Here is a 20,450-nt window from a genome sequence, read left to right on the forward strand (position 1 = left end):
GTTTGAGCCCTGGTCCAGAAGATCCCACTTGTCACAGAGCAACTAAGCCCATGTCCCACAACTACTGAGCCTGTACTGAGCCTGCGTACTGCAACTACTGAAGCCCACACGCCTAGAACCCATGCTCCACAATAAGAGAAGCCACCACAATGAGAAGCCCACACACTGCAACGAAGAGTAGCCCCTACTCGATGAAACTAGAGCAAGCCCATGCACAGCAACGAAGACCCAATGGAGCCAAAAAAATAAATTTAATTAATTAGTTAATTTTTAAAAATCTGAACTTGATTGTTATATATTAAGGTGTTAACTATAATCCCCAGAGCAGCCAGGAAAAAATTAACAAAAAAATATAGCAAAAGAGATGACAAAGAAATTTTTTTAAGTACAATAGAAAATATCTATATAACACAAAATAAGGCAATAATGGAGAAACTGAGCAACAAAAAAGACATAAAACACATTGAAAACAAAATCTAGCATATAATCATGGGAGTGGATGGAAAAGTCATATGGAGAAAATGATTACTGGAAATGAAAGGTCAAGTAATGGACAATTTGGGGGTGTTAGAATTTTTATCCCTGTGGGTGTTAAAGTGGCAGAAAGGATAAGAGGTTTTAGGGAGGAGATGAACGTCCAGGAGCAAAAGTCTCCACTGGATGAGGAAGAGAGGAGGTGACACCAACAGGAGGGAGAGAAAATGTTCTAGTCCCAAGGGTTCAGGAGGACAGGCGCCAAAGTTATGGTTGGCAGCAGTGAAAGGAGGTAAGAAGACATACCCCTGATACTGGCCTGTGAGATGAGAGAGAAAAGCAATAAGATACTGAGAAGGCAACCAGAAAGCATAGTCTTCTGGGCTGGATAGGATGGGTCTCAGCTAAAGCGAGTAGGTGACAGAAATAGTCACACACACACAAACACACACTGACCTAAGTCTATTTTCCTCCTCTTTTAGCACTATTCCTACAAAGTTTCCTTTTCAATATGTAGCAGTGTTAGGACTTGGGTTCTCTAGGTAAAACTAAAAAGTACCGCATAAGAAGAAACACAAAAACAATGAAATATCATGGACTCAGTTCATTAGCATAGTGTTCTAAGTAGCAAAACTAAAGAAAAAAAAAATTAGCTCTGTTTTTAAACAGACAAAATATTCTCAAGCATACCTATATTAAGACACTAGCTATTGTAGTAAAAACAAAAGTATTTGGCAACGATTAGATATTCCATATTCAAAAGACAATCATATCACTTGTAGTTGAAAAAGGGAATCTGAAAAGCAAAATATTTTGGTAGGCTGAATAATCATTCAGAGAAAATTGCAGTTAGCAAAGGCATTTACTAAAGATGCTAATAATTACATACTACTATTCACTTTCAAAGAGCTAATCTGTTGAAAAGAGCTTACAAGGCTAAAATTGTGTGAGAGAAAAGATAGGGATATTCAAACGAAAGGTCTCTGTTGCACTGTTGGAGTACTGAAGCATTTAAATGTTGTTTGCTCCAGTTCTTGTTCCTGGAAGCTCCTACACATAAATAACATCAAATCAGAAAGGAATTTTGTTTATTTTCCCAATGAATTATTCAAATTCCAGAATAATCCCCATATCCTAATGTGTTCTATTCACATTTTGAAACAGCACCTTCTCCTCATTCTCTGAATTTTATCACCTTAATGAACAGTTAAAATCACAGGCTAGGAGAATGACATTTAGTATATATGTAACCTTCGCTTAGTTTCTTAGCTTCCCTGTAACTCAGTTTCCTCATGTGTAACATGCAGAAAATAATACACTTGGCCCTCCATATCAGCAAGTTCTACATCCATAAATATGGAAAGCCCACTGACCATTTTATAAAGGATCTTGAGCATCTGTGGATTTTGGTATCTGCAGAGGTGCTGAAAACAACCCCTTTCCATACTGAGGGACAACTGTATTATCTATCTCATAATATTGGGCTAAAACTAAATTATGTAATACATATAAAATATTTTGCAAAGTTCTCACACGTCAAGCATCAAATGTTAGCTGCTATTGTTTAATAGACAAATATTTTTATTTATTTTCTATTTTCTATTAAAAGTAATAAATGCACATAGCTAAAAAACCACATTTTTTAATACTCTTTCCTATATCTAGACTAATTCCCCAAAAGCAACACACTAGGCCAATGATAAAAGTTCAAGACTTAGTGAATTTAACCTGTATAATTTTGTCTGATAGAGAATATTACCAATTTTAGTCCAGTGCAAAAATAATCCTAAAGGATACAATTTATTGGCCTGTAGGACATTAAGCAATTTTGTATTGACTCAGCATCTTATCCTAATATTTCTTTCTTCAATTGCCTAGCAATATTTAGCTCAAATGCTCTTTGAACTGGTCATACCACCTTACTAGTTCCCTCTTTAATTAATGAGTTGAATAATATATTTGACATGCCTGCATTTTATTGTTGTATGAGAGACATTCTTCTTAAAAATTACACTTTAACACAACTAATCCTAATTATTTAACTGTTTTCTCCAGTGGTACTCAGTATATGTAAAAATTATTCTAGTGCTACTTCTCAATTTATTAGATTTAGATACCTGAGGACAGATTTCTTTATCTAAGGACTTCCTGCTGCGATTGATGAGGAGTCAGTCTCTGTAAGCCAGCAGCTTTTAATATATTTCTGATGATATAATATTTTAATTCCTTTCTGACTTACTGTTACAAAATTTAAGTAATAAAATAATTTTATTTTTGGTTTCTTCAGCTTAAAATAGTATCATTTGATCATTTTACAAGCGAAGACTATTTGTACCATGCCTTACCTTTCCATATATTCTCATTATCTTTAATGAACATCAGTTTGAATAGGATGTGTATAAGGTGATTTTGTGTGTGTGTGTGTGTGTGTGTGTTTTAATGCCTTTCATTATTGGGGGAGAAATTCTCAGCTATGATCTCCTCATATATCTTCTTCTGCCCCATTATCTTTCTTGGACTCCAGTACTAAAGAGAGTTTGGTATTGTTTCATATCTCATGAATGCTCTGTCTTCTTTTTTTTAAATGTGTTTTCTCTTTGTTTTCATTTCAATAATTTCTGTCAACCTGTCTTCAAGTTCATCAATTTTTTTTCCTCTACTGTATTGAATTTGTTAATAAATACATCTCCAGAATTCTTCCTTTCTGATATTCTGTGTTTTGAAATTTCTATTATTCCTATTTGTCTCTTTTTATATTTTGCATTTCACTGCTGAAATTCTCTATCTGTTTATGAATTTGCAGGTTTATACAAAAACCTGTACATGAAGTTTCATTGCAGCTCTATGCATAATAACCAAAACCTAGAAACAAGTGTTTTTCAAAGGGCAAATGGATAAACAAATTGTAGTAAATCAACACAATTCCATTGAAAACTAATGAGCAAAAGATTGAACTATTGCTATACACAACCACTTAGATCAATCTCAAGGGAATGTTTCAGAAGTTTATATACTGTATGATATATATCTCTATTACTTTCTCAAAAATACAAATTTATGGTGACAAAGCACTGATTAATAGTTGACAGAATTTGGGGTTGTAAGGAGGTTGCAACTAAAAAGAAATAGCTTGAAGGCTTTGGGGGGTTTACAGGAACTGTCTGTATCCTGATTTTGGTATTGGCTACTCATATTTGTAAACGTGTTAAAATTTATAGATCTGTACACCAAAAAAAAAAAAAAAGTCAATGTACTGTTAATTTTTAAAATAGTATTAAAAATGAATAAGTACATAAGTGGTCTAGACATTCCAATTAAAAAGCAAAGATTTTGGGGACTTCCCTGGTGGTCCAGTGGTTAGGACTCCATGCTTCCACTGCAGGGGACATGGGTTCGATCCCTGGTCAGGGAATTAATATCCCGCATGTTAAAAAAAAAAAAAAAAAAAATTAAAACTTTCAAATTTTGTTGACTAAATATAGAGCTTTATTTATGGAGAATGTATAACATTAAATGCTTATTCAGAAAAAGTAGGAAAGTCTAATATCAAAGACTGATAAACTTAGAAAATTTAAAGCAGATGAAACCCAAAGTAAATAGAAATAAAGAATAATAAAAAGAAAAGAGCAGCAATCAATGAAATAGAAAACAAACAAAAAACAATACATAGTAAAAATCAAAATCCAAAACATTATTGGAAAAGAGCAATATATTCATAATTGCTATATCTATGTCTAAACTTAGAGACAGAAATAGAGACAGAGGTGGGGGGGAGAGATCATAAAAATTACCAATATCAGGCATGAAAACTGGAACTTTGATTCTGGTCCTATCAATATTTCAAAGATATTAAGGAAATTTTATCAATAAATTATGCCAATAAATTTGACAAAATGGGCAAACTTCTTGAAAGATACAAATGATCAAAACTGACACAGGAAGAAATAGAATATCATAATACTCATCTAACTTTAAATATTCAATTTTTAATTAAAAGCTTTCTAACGAAGAAAACTAAAGGTCCAGTCACTTCACTCGTGAATTCTATCAAACATTTAGGAAAGAAAGAACACCAAGCCTCTAAAATCTCTTTCATAATAGAGATAAGGGAATACTTCCCAAATAACTTTTTGAGGCATCATTACCCTGATATCAAGACTGGTCAAGGACATGATAAAAGAAAGGATAGACTTCATAAACATTATACTAAAAATTAAAAGAGAGAAAGTGACAGATATTCATGAACATAGATAGAAACATTCCTAGCAAAACATCACCAAATTAAATCTAGCAATATATAGGAAAGAACATCATTACAAACTAGGGTTACTTGGCAAGTAAAAGAAATAATAACATGTATATTATACAGAGAGAAGTAAAACTATTGATTTTCATAGGAAATGATATGTACATAAAAACTCTAAGGAATATACAACGAAAAGCTGCTAGTGCCAACAAGTGAATTTATCAAGAAAACAGAATACAAGTTCAGTGCACACAACAATAATTATTTTTCTATATACTAGAAATAAACAATTGGAAAGTAAAATAAAAAACTGGTATTTTATAATAGCATCAAAAATACCTAAAATACTTAGTGATAAACTTAATAAAAATTGTGCAAACTTCCACACAAACTATAAAACATTGTTGAAAATTATTAAAGACCTAAATAAATGAAGCAGTAGACTATGTTTATGAATTGAAAAAGTCAATATTAAGTTGTCAATTTTCCCCAATTTGACCTATAGATTTCAAACAAAATCCCAGCAAGTATTGTAAAAATTCACAAGCCGAATTTAATATTCAAATGAAAGTACAAAAAACCTAAACACCCAAAACAACTTTGAAAATAACAAAATTGGAAGACTTATAATACCCAATAAATCTATAGAAGTCAAGACAGTGTGGTACTAACATACAGATAGATATATAGGTCAATGAGACAGAATTGAAAGTAAAAATAAACACAGACACACACACACATGATCAGTTTATTTTCAACAAAGGAATTAAATTAATTTAAAGCAAGAGGATAATCTTCTCAATAAATGGTGCTGGAAAATCTATAATCTGTCCAAACGAAAAAAAGTGAATGGCAATACTTACCTCTCACCATGCACAAAATCTAGCATGGACTCAATCATACACCTAATCCTAAAGCTAAAACTATAACCAAAGGAGAAAAATCTTTGTGATATTTGGGGAGTCAGAGACTTCTTAGACAAGACACCAAAAATTCTAGCAACAAAATAACAAAATTCATACGGACTTTTTCAAAATGAAAATCTTCTGTTCTTCAAAAGAAAAGAGCAAACCCTAATTTGGAGAAAATATTTGGTATCCAGAGTATAAGAACTTTAAAACTTATTAATAAGACTCCCCCCGCCTAGAAAAAAAAAAACAGAAAAAAATGAACAACACATTTCAACAGATATTTCACAGACAAAAAGATATAAATCTTAAATATGTATGTGAAAAGATTCTCAATATTATTAGTCATCAGGAAAATGTAAACTAAAACCATAATGATATACCACTACACACTCACTAAAAAGGCTAAAATTAAAAAGACCAGCAAGTGTTGACAAGGATGTGGAAAAATAAGAACTTTCAAGCATTGCTAGTGGAATATAAAATGGTATTACCACTTCAGAAAACCATTGCTGAGAGTTTAGGGAAACTACTCCATGATATTGCTGCCTTGGCACCCATTTTGTGTGACCAAGCAGCCTGCTGGGGCTTTGAACTGACCCTACGCTCTCCCCCAAACTCATGCTCTAGATAATAGCCCAGAGAAATACAAGTTCCTGATATGACTCCCCCAGTGGCCCTGCGTTAAACAGTTTCCTCCCACCTCCCAGGGCCTTTCCTCCTGTACACCCTTAGATAAGACCCCCAAAAAGTTTACCAAAACCCTGCTCTTTTTGGTTTGAATTGATCTATCTGGTCTTAGCCCAGGAATCCCAAAGCACTCCATCCAGGAACCTAATAATGTCATGTGCCCCAGGCACTGTCAGTTTCTCTGCCTAGATCCTGCCTGACCTCCCTACATGGCCCTTGGAAGCAGGCCCTGTACTTGTTCCAGGACTTGTGAGTAATAAAGTTCTCTATTTCAATTTCCTTGTGGTCTTTTGTTCAGCAGGCTTACTATCTGACTCCCTGGGGCTCAACTTAACAAATGTTAATCCAACAAAGTCACAACAACCTTGTATATGATTTTTTTTAATAATGTTAAATATTATGATAGATCTCCAGGCTAGGACTATATAGCCTTCCTAGGAATTACTCGAAAGAAGTGAAGACCTATGTCCACACAAAGACTTGTACTCAAATGTTCAAGGCAACTTTATGTATAATAGCCCCAAACTGGAAACTTCCTAAATGCCCATCAAGACATGAATGGAATGCATGCTTTCAGTAGACAAAATACGGGGTTAATTGTGCACACTGCCTTGATGTCTCCTAAATTCAGCCTCATCAAGAAACAGCAAATTTATTGACTGAATCTGAGGGAACAAAAGTTTCACCACTTGCAAATAAAGACTCTGAGCGATAAAATGGCACTTATCAATCCAAATACAAATAACAGCCTGAGGCTTTTCATTTTAACTCAAACATAAGTCCCCATGGGAATTTCTAATGTGTAGACCAAATTATGGCAATAACCAATGAAGAGGAAAATGCCATGAATTATGATCAATAAGGGTTTATGTGAAGGCAGTGATGCTGACGGCTAGAAAATTCCATGGATGTCCAGGAGTAGTAAAAGAAAGCGACCCAATCTAGTATACATCTTTGTGCAGATTTAACGATCATCGATCTGATCATATAAATTGACACCTTCTTCTGTGAATTCTCAAGCATCTTTATTCAATGTAAGCGTCCAAAAATATAAGATGATATCACAGAAAGACCAAAAAAAGTGTTTTGCATCTCATTAAGTGATCATAAAAAAATAGTTCACTCTTTTGAACTCTACCTATGATTAATTCTCTCCACAGGAAATATTCGTATAATTTTCACCTATTCAAAACAGTTACTCCATATCATACATTTTCTAAAACTTATTTTACAAATTGATTTTCACGAAAAGGAGAGTAATTGCTGGGGAATTGCCATGTTCCCAGAAATGGCAGATAAAAGAAGGGAAACCAAGTCAATTGAATTATTCTTGCTTTTCTGAGCTATAGTCAGAGTCTCAGTCTATTCACCAGAGTCATGATAAACTAGTTCATCTAACATCAATCTATTAAATAATTTCTCCACTAAAATAAATTTGCCAGGTATAACCCAGTGTGCTATCTCCAACGAGGAAAGAAAGTGCTGATTCCGAAGTAGCTGGAAGGAAGTATAAACACAGGCCAGTCGGGCAACGCTGGCAGTCCCTTTGCACTCACAGTCATAGTGATGAGTGAAGGAGGGAACTAAAAATAACTGCACCACAGCTGGTAAGAAGCAGAGCAATAGCACCTGATTTTCTGCAACCCTTTTTGTGCATGTTAACCTGTATACGGCAGAATGAGGAAACTGATGCAACTTAAAAGATGAGACAGCGTTCAGAAAACTCTAGATATTAAAGAGTAGCATGATAAGCATGGATGACTTGTCCCTAGCTACTGGCTAAGATTTTAAATTCCAGGAGCTTAGGAAACCCACCCAAAGGATGTAGCCTTTCTTCAGTGTCTGTGACAAGATCGTGCAGCTGTTCCAAACACAGCACACATCACATGACCGGTGTGTAGAATCCTATCTTGGCAACATACCATGGTGTGAAATGTTACAACTTTGACATAGCAGTCAAGGAAAATATGAAATGAAATGAAATGTATAAAAACAAGCTTGTGCAAGCATGAGGACAGTTTTTGAAAAAATTAGAGTCTTACTCCATAACCTACCTACTCAGGCCAAAAAGGAGCCAAACCATTTGAAGCTGGTTCCATTGTGACCCCAATTTCAATGACAGTCCTACTCACTAAATTGTCTACTTGTTGCTTCCTCTCTCCTTCACTTTTCTGCTCTTATTTGCCCATAGATATAGACACTATATTGTCAGGATGATCTTGTTCTTTAGGGGGAAACAAAGAAAGTTCTTAATGGCATTTTTCTCTTTATGATTAAAAAACAAATCTTGTGAATTCAAATAAAAATTGAAATAAATGTAACTATTGCTTGAGGGCCTATTACTAGTTATATAAGTGCTGGATATTATGAGCAGGGTTGTACATAGTTGTGCAGTTGGGCATGTTGGTACCCAGCCAAAGTGCAAGTGGAGGCTGAAATCTTCCCCCAAGATGAAGAGCCTCCTTCCTCTAATTTGCCTGTCCACTGATGGTGCCTGTTTGCAATTTGTCTGCTGAAGGTGATTCTGGCTGTGGCACAGCTGGAAGAAGGACCTCAGTCCTGGTTTTCTTTGAAAAAGGAATTCAGCAAAGAGACCAAGATTGTGAAATAGAGACAGCACTTATTAGAAGCAAAGTACATGTGGAAGAGCACATGGGCAAACTAGGAGCGAGTTGAGCACAACAGGGGCGGCTTAAGTTCCTCACATGGGGGCAGTTTTCCAAGTTGTCTCTGACCAATCATCTGAGGACCTCTTCTGTGCATGCTTTGGGCTGGGAAATCCCCTTGACTACAAGAATGAGAAAATTATGGTTGCTTTGTCTTCTACCTAATAAGGGCCCAATGCTCCTGATGGTATCTCAAAGTGTCAGCAGGAGACCAGTTGCAGCTGCTCAGCCTGGGGCCTATCTATCTCGTACATCAAAGGGGGTGTCTTCTATTAAGTCACGCAAACATAGTGGTATGCAAGCAAGGATCCCAAATGTGATAAGAAACTAATCTAACGTAGAAACAAAACAAAACAAAACAAAAAACCAAAAACTTGACAGGTTTATAAGGGCCAAGGAAATAAAAAAGAACTGAAAGTGGAGAGTACTGTTTTTATAAAAGGTCCAGAAGGCTGGACCTTGAAGTAAGAGCAAGATTGGGTATCTGGAGAGAAAGTTGTAGGTCGGTATCATGGGGCATTGGAGTTAGATGGCACCCCAATGAGCATATCCGCAAGAGCTACATCATTCATTCAAATTTGCATGAGATTAACGCTGTGCTCAGCAACTGAGAAGATACATGTTCCTGTCCCTGTACTTTTATTGCTACAGGAAACTCTTTAAAATTTTTAAGAAAGATATCGCAAAAAAGAGGAAGAATTTTTATATGTTTAACTGAAAATATATTTCTGCTCTGAATTTTGCCTCACAAGAGTACAACAATTCAGGGTTTAATAAAAATAAAAACTGTCAAAGAAAAGAGTGAGTTGATTGGTTGTTTGGGAGGAAAAGTACTGATTCCATTGAAGAGTCACATGTACGTGTTGTAGAAAAAAAGATTAAGTAAGGTAATCACAGAGGATAGAGAAAGATATAAAAGATGTAGGCCATGAAGATTTGCAATGTACCAAGTGAATGATTTTTGATGTGAGGAAATCATGCATCTTTTAATGTGGGAAAATGCATCTCTTTTTTCTTTACATAGATTTAGTACTTTAGAATAGCTTTCAAATAACAAATCTCACAATAATGACAGGGATTGCTACATTTCTTCTATTTTAATACTCAAAGCCATGTTGATCACACCAGTTAAGTTCATCCATATAAGAGGCACCTTATTCATTTTCTTCCATGCTTCTTATCCTTTCATGATCATTACTCACTCCCTTTCTTTTCAGTATCTTCATTTTCTGCTTGCCCTTCACCATATTTCTCCCTCCCTAATGTCCTAACTCACTTCCTAACAACCAACAGTGTGAAAAGTCCAACACAGTACAATGTCTTTATTATACTCAAATATGTGTAGAAATGAGGTCAACTATTTCTGTGCTCACTGGATTTCTTTGTTATAAACCTACACATCCAAAGTCCTAAAGTGTAGCCAGATTGGAACAGATCCAAAGGAATCAACCAGGATGAAAAGAACAATATAAATGAAGCCTCTTGAGGAATAGAAGTGTTCCTCCAAGCCCATGCATTTACTGCTGCTTTCTCTACCTACGACATCACTCTCCCATGACACATGCTACTCGGCAGGCTTTCCTACGAGTCATCCTCTAACTTGGTGTCATCCCCTCTGCAAAGCCTGCCCCGACTTCTTACTCGGGGGGCTCTCACAGCAGTCCATTTAACTAACTGTTAAAGCATTTACCATGATTCCTTGGTGAAAGAGGATCAGGTCTACCCACCTCATCTACGTTCAAAATATGGTAGAAACAGGAGGAAGGAAGGATGGAGGGAGAGAATAAAAGGAAAGGAGAAAGAAGAAGAAAAGGAAGGGGAAATGAAAAGAGAAGGAAAAAAGACAAAAGGAAAAATGTTTAATTCTGAAGAAGAGAAGCTATTAAAAATATAATAGCTTTATTGAGACATATGAAGAACTGTCACATAAAAAAGAAGCCTCACTCTACATGGTTTAGCAAGAAGAAGAGTGACCAGTGATAAGAGGCAGTTTCTGACACACCGTAAGAACAAATTTTATGAAATCGTAGTTGTCTGAAATAGGATAAAATTCTATGTTCTTTGTCTCTGGGAATATCCATATAAAGCTTGGAAAATTAATTTCAAGAGATGTTGTTGTGAGATTTATATAGTAGATAATGGTTGGACCAGATTAACATTGAAGATACTTCAAAGCTTGGATTATATTCTTTTGTTGAACTTCAACATCTTCAGATGTATTTTTTTCCCCTCTCTCTCTCTCTCTCCCTCTTTTTGTAAGTTATTGAGCCCTGCACAAAGGGTAATATTTTCAACAAATATTTATTTTACAAATCTGCAAAGATTTGGAAGAACAAAAAACATTTCATGAAGTCCTTATGGTAAGTTATCACATTACACAGATTGACATCTGAAAACAGTTTTAAAAAGTACAAGGCAATGAGACATACCACAAGCAAATATTTTTTATGCCTACTGTACATGAGAGAAAAAGAATTTCAAAATATATAAACCATATTTCACAGAAAAATATTTGTGATGCATAAACAAAAGCTATGAGTAGACTACATACAAATAATTATGATAGTTTCTAAATATAGTCATTAAACATTTGTATCATGTGTTTAGCTTGTTACATGTGGGTATATCTAGATTGTGTTGTGTTGAGCAAAAGTTGTGTGACTTTTTTTGCCAATATTTGGAAACTGGCAAAACTTAAAGTGAATTTTTCCATTATTTATTAAGCCCATATGAATTTCAAGGATTATTTATGAGCACAGTTTGATTCATTTATAAGGTTCCCAGTGATGGATTTGTTTATAAAAGTATTTTAATGCCTAGAAAATGTACTCAAACAAAATTTTCATATGAACTTTTCCATCAAAAGGAACACTAATTCTGAATTTATCCTAAGGACTTGGATTCCAATCCCTCTTTGGCCAGGTGTCCTTAATAGATTAGCCATTTCCTGAGCACCCACTCCATGCCAGGGATTTTACATGTGTACCAAGGAAGCCCTGGCTGAGTTCATGCCCTAAGAAATTTCTTTTTCAATTGAGAGAAAACTAATTAGGAACTGGAATGGGCTTGATGTAGCCCCATGTGAACTAGACATCTGATGTCCCACAGATGGTCTCACTTAAGACTAAAGAACTTAGATTTTAGGAAAAGAATCTGATGTTCAACTACCGTGGGAACTGGGCACTGCATTGCTAATGCCATGGGTCCAAACTGGAGTCTTACTCCTAAAAGATGATAATGAAAAACCAGCATTTTCTATAGACCTTGAAACTATGCTTTTCATCCTAAAAGTGCCAGAGAGTTCAAAATCATGAGCATACTTTATTAAAAGTAACCAAAAGTCATGAATCTATGAGCAACAGCTAATTCCTACAAGCTTCTGAACACAAAGGAGACTTAGAGCTACAACCCTTAATTGTCATGTAGAAAAAAATGTTGTGCATAATTTTATGAATAAATGCAAACAAATGTTGAGTAGCTTTAAAGAAGACATTTCTTTTTTCCATGAAAATGTAATGTTAAATTGATGGTTCAACTTTCAGTAGAAGCCATCTTTAACATTTTTGTTCTAATTTTGGGGGTGCTAGTTCAATCAAATATTGTGGTCCAGTATAGTTTTGACCATTTCCCTCCCCCCCACCAAAAAAAATTTTTAAACACATTAGTGGTATTTTATTCAACTGTGGAACACACGTCAGCCTCAGTGCTCTGACTGTTCCATTACACTCTGTATCAGACTCTAGGCAAGCAAAGGGCATAGCTCTAAAAAGGAAGGTTTGTGAAAGGAATTCATAGTAGTCATCACTGAATAGGTGGAAAGCTTAGTAGACTGAGATGAGGACCAGGAGGTTGAAGATTTAAAAAATCAAGAGATGATATGATTTTTTTTTTCTTTTTTTCCCAACCTTGTTGATAGGTAATTAACAAATAACACTGTGTAAGTTTAAGTTGTACAACATGATGATTTGATATATGTATATATTGTGAAATGGTTACAACAATAAGGTCAGTTAGTATATTCATCATCTCACATAATTACCGTTTTGTGTGAATGTGGTGAGAACATTTAAGAGATGATGTGATTTTGAATGATATGGTTTTGAATATGATTTTATGATTTTGAATCTTTCAGTTCCAAGGGTTGTTTTTTTATTTCCTTAACCACTAAGTTACTAGCCTCCTCATCTCTTTTTTGTCCCCTCTTTCTCTCAAGGTTTTCTTTTTCAAATGTTACGGGCTTCTCCTGGGAACATAACCTTTGTAATATGAGTCATATTTTAGAACCAGATCTGATCCAGCGACCATGGGATCAGAACCATTCTTTTATTCCTCATGGAACATAATGGAACAGATCATGTTTTAGAACAAAACAGGAAGGTAAACAAAACACCTTTCCGACTTTCAAGTTACATACGACATGATGGGCAAAGATCTGGAAAGCTGACTTTATTTTTCAGTCTACAAATAGTTTCAATGGCATGACCGTCGTTCGCTGCACTGATGTCTCTCCTAATTTGCTGAGGAGCAGGGTTGATGGCAGGGGATGAAATCCAGGAAGCTGTATATAAGCCATTGCTATTATTATCTTCTTTTGAGGAAGCCTGGCATTCTAGGGATAAGGAAGATGCCTGAGCCAAAACTCGAATCTTTACTTGATTTACTTCCTTCCCCATAAACTTTTCAACTTTGTGAGTGTTACCCTGGCTCTACACACTTTGCTTCTCCTTTCCTTACTTCCACTAGATGGTAAACCTCTTGAAGACATAATGGTGTCTTTTTGTTTCCCTCTGAGTGTCCCTCAAGTTGCCATCATCATGCTTTGTACATAAATGCTTAGTGAATTCTTCTTGGATTATAAAGTTTGTATTCATGGAAAGGAAACCATAAACTACTACTACCAAAGTAGTAAAATAAAACTTTCTGAAAGCTACTAGAGTTTAACAGGATTCCTATCAAAAAGTAAAGTGTGTGTACTCAATTGCCTATAATGTCACGTGCCCAGTAAGTCCATTCAGGGTTGTGTTGAATTTTCCACTGGTCAGATAATGCATGCGTAGGGGTGTTCAAATGAAGGAGGAAGAGAGAGAGAAACACTGTGAATATATTAATTAAAAATGACTCCTCAGAAAATCTATAAGATAAAATCTATTTTTATTTCAGCATACGTGGCAGATAGCGTAGGTCGCCGAGCAAAAGCTGCTCCCCTCCTCGTGTTCCACTGGCTATACTCCCTCCCTCCATGATCATTTGAAAATGTCAGCTATTCAAGTTACCAGCTTCACTTGCCTGTAGATGAGACATAAAAGGATTCCACAGAGAGGCTCTTAGTGATAAGAGCGATAAGCCTCCCTGCTGAAAAGAGCAAGACCCGTGAGGACATTTCTCTCACCCAGTATCCCCTTCCTTTGTATTTCTGTGGGTCCTGCAGTGGCAGGCATCTTGCAACCATGAGAAAACATGTGCAGGATGAAAGGCAGCACCCAGAGGCTGGGGAAGAGTGGGGACTGAAGGAGGCTGGCCTCCCAATGCTGGACTTGTGAAGTGGGACAGTGTAAAACCCCATTGTTTAAGAGACATTTATCCAAGTGTGCTGTCCTGCATGTGAGGTGCTCTGCTAAAAAGTTTATGTACATCACCTCATTTTATTCTTTTTTTTAATTTTTATTTTTATATATTTTTTTATTCTTTATTTATTTATTTATTTTTGGCTGTGTTGGGTCTTTGTTTCTGTGCGAGGGCTTTCTCTAGTTGCGGCGAGCGGGGGCCACTCTCCATCGCGGTGCGCGGGCCTCTCACTATGGTGGCCTCTCTTGTTGCGGAGCACAGGCTCTAGACGCGCAGGCTCAGTAGTTGTGGCACACAGGCTTAGTTGCTCCGCGGCATGTGGGATCTTCCCAGACCAGGGCTCGAACCCGTGTCTCCTGCATTGGCAGGCAGATTCTCAACCACTGTGCCACCAGGGAAGCCCCTAATTTTTATTTTATAATGGAGTAAAGCTGATTTACAATGTTGTGTTAGTTTCAGGTGTACAGCAAAGTGACTCAGTTATACACATACCTATATCTATTCTTTTACAGATTCTTTTCCCATATAGGTAATTACAGAGTATTGAGTAGAGTGCTGTATAGCCCTGTGCTATACAGTAGGTCCTTGTTAATTATCTATTTTATATATAGTAGTATGTATATGTTAATCCCAAACTCCTAATTTAGCCTTCCCCCCTCCACCTTTCCCCTTTAGGAACCATAAGTTTATTTTCTCAGTCTGTGAATCTGTTTCTGTTTTGTAAATAAGTTCATTTGCATCATTTTTTTTTAGATTCCACATATAAGTGATAGATGTGGCACATATATACAATGGAATATTACTCTGCCGTAAAAAAAGAATGCAATAATGCCATTTGCAGCAACATGGATGGATCTAGAGATTATCATACTAAGTGAAATAAATCAGACAGAGAAAGACAAGTATCATTTTATTCTTAAAACAGCCCTATGAGAAGATGTCTGCAGTCTGTTTCAATGAATAAGGAAATCGGGGCTCAGGAGGTGCAATTTCACCCCAAGGCCATCCTAAATGGCAAGCTTGGGGTTCAAAGCCACAGCTACCTGAGACCGGACAGTCTATACTTTAACGATACTTTAAAACTTAGGGCTTCCCTGGTGGCGCGGTGGTTGAGAGTCTGCCTGCCAATGCAGGGGACACGGGTTCGAGCCCTGGTCTGGGAGGATCCCACATGCCGCGGAGCGGCTGGGCCCGTGAGCCACAACTGCTGAGCCTGCGCGTCTGGAGCCTGTGCTCCGCGGCGGGAGAGGCCGCGACGGTGAGAGGCCCGCGCGCCGCGATGAAGAGTGGCCCCCGCTCGCCGCGGCTGGGGAGGGCCCTCGCACAGAGGCGGGGACCCAGCACAGCCAAAAATAAATAAATAAATTAATTAATTAATTAAAAAAAAAAAACTTAATGATTGGCTCAATTCTCATTGTTTCTCAATTTCAAAAGGAAAGCATGCACAAGCATCTAGTTCAATGCAATTCAGCTTTACTTTAAAAGAGATGGCAGAAGACAGCAATATTGGGCAAAGGTCTTTGCGGATGGCTGATAAATCAGGATTCGTCATGATGAAGAGTTTTCTGATTTCACACCCTATAACTTGGGCAGGTAACATAATCCCCCAAGAGACTCAAGTCTGGGACTATGCATTTGTAGTATTCAATAAGGGCGTCTGCATAAGAGGCACTCAGTAAATATCCGTGTATGAATGATTAAGTGAATGAATGTTGACTATTGGGATAAGTGAGGAAGTACACACATAAGGATCAGGTCAAATTCATTCTCTGAGTAGCCACAGGAGGCTCAAGTAGCATGTAGTATGTCAACTGTTTATTGAATGAAGGAAGGGAAGGAAGGAGAGAGAGGGAAGGAGGGAAGAAAGAAGGAACCTAAGAGAAGTCACTGTCATAATTGAATGGCAGCCACATCTGAATATTGAAGCACTGGTCCAGGTCCCTCCCATCACTCTCATTGATTTTTAGGGTCCCAGTGATCACATAGACAATACTTCAATCCTACCATCTCTTCCAGTGGTTTTCCTGATCTTGGCTTCTAATCTCCTTGATCTCCACTGGCTGGAGACATGGCCCTACAACTGGATCTCTTTGATGCCATTTGGCTCCATGTGAGTTTGTACAGATGGCTGCTATTTGATCATTGACCTGCCTGCTCAGTCTTACATGACTTTTCTGATTCTTGGATATCTATCATGACTTTAGTGCATGCACTCCTGCCCTTTCTACCTTTTTCCTTAGATTTCTTTCTCCTCAGAGTTGCTTCTGGACCTGTGTCCCAACATGTTCCTAGGTATTCTATGTCATTCCCATCTACTATGGTCTGAATGTGTGTCATCCCAAAATTCACATGATGGATTCCTAATGTCCAATGTGGTGATGTTAGAAGGCAGGGCCTTTGGAAGAGGAGGGTGGAGTCCTCATGAATGGAAATAGTGCTTTTATAAAAGAGATCCCACTATATACACTATTATATATAAAATAGATAACCAGCAAGGACCTACTGCACAGCACAGGGAACTATACTCAATATCTTGTAATAACCTATAATGGAAAAGAATCTGAAAAAGAATATGTATATATATACATATATATGTGTGTATATATATATATATATATATATATATATATATATATATATATAACTGAATCACTCTGCTGTATACCTAAAACTAACACAACATTGTAAATCAACTGTATTTCAATAAAAATTTTTTAAAAGAGAGAGAGAGAGATTCCACTGAGTTCCCTAGCCCTTTCCACCATGTAAGGATACAATGAGAAGTCTGCACCCTAGAAAAGGGCCTGTATCTAACCATGCTGGCACCCTGATCTTGGATTTCCAGCCTCCAGAGCTGTGAGCAGAAAATTCCTGCCATTTATAAGCCACCCAGTCTGTGGTATTTTGTTATAGCAGGCCGAATTGATTAAGACATTAAGATGCATTCATTCTCATTCAAGGTGTTGCTTGAACCTTTGGTGTGTTTATTTAAAACACACTAATGCAGTGGTTCTCAGGGTGTGGTCCCAGAAACAGCAGAATAAGCATCACCTGGAAACTGGTGAGAAATGCACATTCTTAAATGCACATTCTCTACCCCAGACCACCCAGATTCGTTGGAATGGGGCCCAGCAATCTGTGTTTTAACGAATCCTCCAACAGATTCTCATGAGTTCAAAAGCTCGAGAAGCACTACACAAATGATACTACTGGATTTTATTTTGAAAGAAACACATTTGTCATTATCTTTTAGGTACAGAAACTATGAGGAACACTTTTATTAAATCACTGAAAAGGAGAGGTAATAGACTGAATTTCTGGGCTTAGTTCGGACTTGAAAGCAAAGACTGAGATAAGAATGAAAATGTGGGTAGTTTTTCTGGGAAGTAATACCAAGAATAGGATTAGGGAAGCACTGAGGTCACTGTCCTCGCAACAAAAATTCAGCTTTGCTAGGGCCTCTCAGATGAGTACAGGGAAAAAAAAGAAAAAAAGAAAAAAAACCATCATAAACAAAAAGGAAAGACAACTGATGGACTGGGAATAAATATTTGCAAATGATGCAACCGACAAGGGCTTAATTTCCAAAATATACAAACAGTTCATACAACTTAATAACAAAAATCAACCCAATCAAAAAATGGGCAGAAGACCTAAATAGACATTTCTCCAAAGAAGACATACAGATGGCCAACAGGCACATGAAAAGATGCTCAACATCACTAACTATAAGAGAAATGCAAATCAAAACTACAATGAGGTAACATTTCACACGGATCAGAATGGCCATAATTAAAAAGTCTACAAATAGCAAATGCTGGAGAGGGTGTGGAGAAAAGGGAAGCTTCCTGCAGTGTTGTAGGAATGTAAATTGGTGCAGCCACCATGGAGAACAGTATGGAGGTTCCTCAAAAAATTAAAAATACAACTACCATATGATCCTGCAATCCCACTCCTGGACATATATCCAGACGAAACTATAATTCAAAAAGATACATGCACACCTATGTTCATAGCAGCACTATTCACAATAGCCAAGACATGGAAGAAACCTAAATGTCCATTTTCAGGTGGAATCTAAAATGTGCCGCAAATGAACTTATCTATGAAACAGAAACAGACTCACAGACATAGAGAACAGACTTGTCATTGCCAAGGGGGAGGTGGGGTAAGGGAGGGATGGATTGGGAGTTTGGGATTAGCAGATGCAAACAATTATGTATGTGTATAACTGAATCACTTTGCTGTACACCAGAAATTAACAAAACATTGTAAATCAACTATACTTCAATAAAATAAATTTTTTAAAAAAGAAAAAAAAACCCAGAACATTTCATCCAAAGTCTAGGAGTGTGGAACACTTACCCACTGATTCCTGTGCCCCAGTCTTTTAAGGCTTGCCCAAGGACTACCAATGCCCTTGCACTATGGCTGTACCTGTGTGGAACTGAGGTTGGCAGCTTTGGTTGGAGAAAGTCCTGAGGCAGAAATGTGGAATGAAGCATGGGAGGCCCCTGAGGCAGGACCCTTCCTGTGCACAGACATGCCCATCACAGCTAGGACTCTGATTCCATGTGGGCTGAGAGGTTGGAACAAAGTGGGGCATCAAAGACTTCTGCTACCATTCCTGTTATAAAATTACCCTGAAGTGTTTTTAGGGTTGCAAAAGGGCAAGCCTTAGTAATAGGAGACAAAAGATTGGTAAGTTGCTTTTTTTGTTTGCTTGTTTTTAACTCACAGTAGTTTCATTTTTACTTTAGTTATATTTGACCTGACTGATGAGAGTTACACTTTATGAACAATTACTATTTTTTACATGAGCCATGTTTTATAACCAACCACAATTACCTGATACATGTTTCACAAACCTCGACACCCAGACAAACTTAGATAGGAGTCAGGGTCTGAGAACATGGCTTAGATAATGATGGATAGTCACAAAACATGATAATTAAGTCTACTGATTAAAAGGGTTTTTCACTACATCAAAAATTACGAGTATTTACCACTACTATATATAAAATAGATGAACAGCAAGGACCTACTGTAGAGCATAGGGAACTGTATGCAATATCTCATAATAACCTATAATGGAAAAGAATCTGAAAAAGAATACATATATATATGTATAAGTGAATCACTTTGCTGTACACAAGAAACTAACACAACATTGTAAATCAATTATACATCAATAAAAAAATTAGTGTATTTACAAATATAGAGTAGAGACAATGCACAGAGTCATAAGGGAAAAAAAACTTTGGATCAAATAATTTGCTTTATAGTTTTTTTTAATTGTTTTCCTATTTATAAAGGAAGACTCCTATTTCTGATTCTTATTTTCCTTTCTCAAAGAGAAAGCTTATGGTATATTATTTTTGAAGTAGGCATTTCCCTTCTCTATGATTTAAAAAAAATAGGATTTAGTGACACAGTAATTATGTCCAATCGTGTGGTCAGTGAATTCAGTTCTTCTACCTCTTCACCTCCACACTCTGCACACTGAACACCAGAGCCTGCTGGGTGTCCTGCAGTGTTATTTTCCCCTTCCTCCACAGAGAAAGAAGCCCCAGTTTTTAGCCGGGTAGTTGACTGATCAGCAAAAAGCCTGCTAATCCCAGCTTCCCTTGCAGCTAGGTGTGACCGTGTGATTAAATCTGGCCAATGAGATACAAGGAGAAATGTCACATGGCAGCTTTTAGCAGCCTTTCTTAAAATCCAGCCTGAACATGCCCTTTGCTCCCTTTTTCTTCTTCCCTTCCTTCCTACTGACTGATACAGCTGTGATGCTTTAGCAACCATTTGATCCTTTAGATGATCTGGGGCAGGGGTCAGCAAACTACAGCCCCAGAGACAAATTACGCCAGCTGCCTATTTTTATACAGTAACAAGCAAAGAATG

General features: G+C 36.9%; 1 long non-coding RNA gene across 2 annotated transcripts in view; it reads right to left on the reverse strand.

Moving 5' to 3' along the window:
• The window catches only part of LOC309666653, a 544,378-nt gene that overhangs the window by 360,929 nt on the left and 162,999 nt on the right, over nucleotides 1-20,450 (reverse strand). The gene's annotated exons all lie outside the window — the stretch shown is intronic.

Source organism: Balaenoptera physalus, assembly GCF_965194825.1.
Source record: "Balaenoptera physalus genome assembly, chromosome: 9".
In the NCBI taxonomy this organism is placed as follows: Eukaryota; Metazoa; Chordata; class Mammalia; order Artiodactyla; family Balaenopteridae; genus Balaenoptera; species Balaenoptera physalus.